Source organism: Anopheles maculipalpis (genome assembly GCF_943734695.1).
Source record: "Anopheles maculipalpis chromosome X unlocalized genomic scaffold, idAnoMacuDA_375_x X_unloc_63, whole genome shotgun sequence".
Classification (NCBI taxonomy): Eukaryota; Metazoa; Arthropoda; class Insecta; order Diptera; family Culicidae; genus Anopheles; species Anopheles maculipalpis.
Genome location: NW_026060528.1, coordinates 13,183 through 17,500, shown reverse-complemented (window position 1 = coordinate 17,500; position 4,318 = coordinate 13,183). Strand labels below are relative to the sequence as shown.

General features: G+C 45.9%; 1 pseudogene; it reads left to right on the top strand.

Annotated features, from left to right (window-relative positions):
• LOC126566956 (large subunit ribosomal RNA) overlaps nucleotides 1-1,505 on the top strand; it is a 7,137-nt pseudogene extending 5,632 nt beyond the window's left edge.
• The last annotated feature ends 2,813 nt before the right edge of the window (nucleotides 1,506-4,318 follow it).

Genomic DNA, 4,318 nt, shown 5'->3' with positions numbered 1-4,318 from the left:
CCTTCCATGACGTCGGAAACTCTCCCCGCCGCAACAGGTCGTTGAACACCCGGGTGAAGACCTCCGGGTGCTCTCGGATCGCGGTCTTCACCGCCGCGTTGGGGATGCCGTCGAGTCCTGGCGCCTTGGACGATGCCATCCTGGCTGCAACGGCCAACACCTCGTCCTGCGTAACCGGCCGGACCTCCTCCGTGTCGCCCTCGGCTGCGATGGTAGGCCAATCGAACGGAGGGTGCGTCGGGAAAAGTGCGTCAACGATCGGCTGGAGTACTGCTCGGTCGGTTTCAGGTGGTGCGCGACTGCGCAGCTTGGCCAGCACCACCTTGTACCCGAGCCCGAATACATCGTTCTCCACCCCGTCAATGAGCTCCTGCATGCAGCGATCCTTGCTGCGCTGGATCTCGCTCGCCAGCATCCTCCGCGAGCTCAGGAGCTGGGCGGTCAGCGCGAGGCGCTCATCAGGCGGGGCGCTGCGACGTCGCCGTTCTGCAGCTTCGCACTCCTCCCTCAGCCGGTCGATCTCGGGTGTCCACCAGTACATCCTCGGCGCTTGGTGGAAGGTCGCCCCATGCACCCGCTCCATTGTGCCGTCGCACGCTGCAGTAAGCCCGCCGACCAGGTCTTCCGGTGTCTGCGCCAGCTCGAACCGTCCAATGGAAAGGGCGGTGGCGAAGCAGGAGCTATCAAACTGCGCAGTTTTCCACCGGGTACCGGCATGCCTGGCCGTGCCGATGTTGTTGTTCGGCGGCTGATGTCGTTGCCTACGGTGGTGTTGCATGCCATCTCCCGGAAGACCCACCTGAAACTCCAGGTAGGAGTGGTCGCTGTCGGAGAACCGCGGACTTACCCGCCAACAGGGATAACTGGCTTGTGGTCGCCAAGCGTTCATAGCGACGTGACTTTTTGATCCTTCGATGTCGGCTCTTCCTATCATTGTGAAGCAAAATTCCCAAAGCGTAGGATTGTTCACCCTTTCAAGGGAACGTGAGCTGGGTTTAGACCGTCGTGAGACAGGTTAGTTTTACCCTACTGGTGTGTGCATTTGTGCTATCTTAACGGAATTCCTGTGCAGTACGAGAGGAACCACAGGTACGGACCACTGGCTCAATACTAGTTCGACCGGACTTTGGTATGACGCTACGTCCGCTGGATTATGCCTGAACGCCTCTAAGGTCGTAACCAATCCGAGCTGATAGCGCTTCAAACCCCCATAGGCAATCGTAAGCTAGCGGGCCTAACAACCCTCCGAGATACGCTGGCGCTGCCTCGCAGCCTGGCGCCTCATCCCCGCTTCTAGACTTGGCCGCATCGCGCAGGGTCGCACCGCACGTGTTAGTACCTGACCATAGGGAACACTGGTGGCAGCTGACCTCGCCGACCGTGGACTTGACTAGTTTCGATGCCTACCGACCGCCCGCAAACGACGGGACTTCAGGCTGGGAGCTGCGAGTTGTAGAGATGCGTTCGCATCGATCCTCTCAGGCGACCCATGCTTGGTGGTGTATTCGTGTGTACTGTCGCACCTTTCCGGGTGTGTTCAGTATGCACGATGAATGAGTTGGAAAACGAAAGACAGAGAGAGTATTGAAATGTTACTGAGCATATAAGCGAAGAGTGTGTGGGTTCATAAGAATGTTGATCATATGCAGTTGATACCGGTACGGGTCCGTCATTACTCCTCCACGGAGTGATGATCGGTTTGCTTGAAGGGGGCAATACGCATCGTTGACTTACCTACGGGTAACCCGCTTACGAGTGGGTCGATTGCTGTCGGGGCAAGCAATCGGGTTAGCGCCGTATCCGGATATAGAGAGTAGTATGGGGTGATAATGATTAACATGTCGAGTGATGGCTGCACCTCCTAGTGGAAAGTTCAAACGTGAAGGTTGCTTCGGTACGGGGTACTAGGTACCTCTTAGAGGAGCAATGGAGTATGGAGTCCAAATTGAATGTTTGGACTTCAAAAATTTCTCTAAGTCCGCTACATAAATCCCTCACCCATAAGCTCACAAAATACATGCAATTGCATTAAAAATTGTGTTAACCTAACAAGAGATGAAGGCAAGTCGAATTGGTAAGTAAGAAACCAAAAATATCTCTAAGTTCGGGACTTGGGTACAAACCGAAAGTTAATATGATGTCCCTGAACATGCATATAAGTTCGAGTATTGATATTATAAACCTAACAAGAGATGAAGGCAAGTCGAATTGGTTGGTTGGAAACCAAAAATATCACTAAGTTCGGGACTTGGGTACAAACCGAAAGTTAAAATGATGTCCCTGAACATGCATATAAGTTCGAGTATTGATATTATAAACCTAACAAGCGATGAAGGCAAGTCGAATTGGTTGGTCGGAAACCAAAAATATCACTAAGTTCGGGACTTGGGTACAAACCGAAAGTTAATATGATGTCCCTGAACATGCATATAAGTTCGAGTATTGATATTATAAACCTAACAAGAGATGAAGGCAAGTCGAATTGGTTGGTCCAAAACCAAAAATATCTCTAAGTTCGGGACTTGGGTGCAAACCGAAAGTGAATATGATGTCCCTGAACATGCATATAAGTTCGAGTATTGATATTATAAACCTAACAAGAGATGAAGGCAAGTCGAATTGGTAAGTAAGAAACCAAAAATATCTCTAAGTTCGGGACTTGGGTGCAAACCGAAAGTTAAAATGATGTCCCTGAACATGCATATAAGTTCGAGTATTGATATTATAAACCTAACAAGAGATGAAGGCAAGTCGAATTGGTAAGTAAGAAACCAAAAATATCTCTAAGTTCGGGACTTGGGTGCAAACCGAAAGTTAAAATGATGTCCCTGAACATGCATATAAGTTCGAGTATTGATATTATAAACCTAACAAGAGATGAAGGCAAGTCGAATTGGTAAGTAAGAAACCAAAAATATCTCTAAGTTCGGGACTTGGGTGCAAACCGAAAGTTAAAATGATGTCCCTGAACATGCATATAAGTTCGAGTATTGATATTATAAACCTAACAAGAGATGAAGGCAAGTCGAATTGGTAAGTAAGAAACCAAAAATATCACTAAGTTCGGGACTTGGGTGCAAACCGAAAGTTAAAATGATGTCCCTGAACATGCATATAAGTTCGAGTATTGATATTATAAACCTAACAAGAGATGAAGGCAAGTCGAATTGGTAAGTAAGAAACCAAAAATATCTCTAAGTTCGGGACTTGGGTGCAAACCGAAAGTTAATATGATGTCCCTGAACATGCATATAAGTTCGAGTATTGATATTATAAACCTAACAAGAGATGAAGGCAAGTCGAATTGGTTGGTCCAAAACCAAAAATATCTCTAAGTTCGGGACTTGGGTGCAAACCGAAAGTTAAAATGATGTCCCTGAACATGCATATAAGTTCGAGTATTGATATTATAAACCTAACAAGAGATGAAGGCAAGTCGAATTGGTTGGTAAGAAACCAAAAATATCACTAAGTTCGGGACTTGGGTGCAAACCGAAAGTGAATATGATGTCCCTGAACATGCATATAAGTTCGAGTATTGATATTATAAACCTAACAAGAGATGAAGGCAAGTCGAATTGGTAAGTAAGAAACCAAAAATATCTCTAAGTTCGGGACTTGGGTGCAAACCGAAAGTTAAAATGATGTCCCTGAACATGCATATAAGTTCGAGTATTGATATTATAAACCTAACAAGAGATGAAGGCAAGTCGAATTGGTAAGTAAGAAACCAAAAATATCTCTAAGTTCGGGACTTGGGTGCAAACCGAAAGTTAAAATGATGTCCCTGAACATGCATATAAGTTCGAGTATTGATATTATAAACCTAACAAGAGATGAAGGCAAGTCGAATTGGTAAGTAAGAAACCAAAAATATCTCTAAGTTCGGGACTTGGGTGCAAACCGAAAGTTAAAATGATGTCCCTGAACATGCATATAAGTTCGAGTATTGATATTATAAACCTAACAAGAGATGAAGGCAAGTCGAATTGGTAAGTAAGAAACCAAAAATATCACTAAGTTCGGGACTTGGGTGCAAACCGAAAGTTAAAATGATGTCCCTGAACATGCATATAAGTTCGAGTATTGATATTATAAACCTAACAAGAGATGAAGGCAAGTCGAATTGGTAAGTAAGAAACCAAAAATATCTCTAAGTTCGGGACTTGGGTGCAAACCGAAAGTTAATATGATGTCCCTGAACATGCATATAAGTTCGAGTATTGATATTATAAACCTAACAAGAGATGAAGGCAAGTCGAATTGGTTGGTCCAAAACCAAAAATATCTCTAAGTTCGGGACTTGGGTGCAAACCGA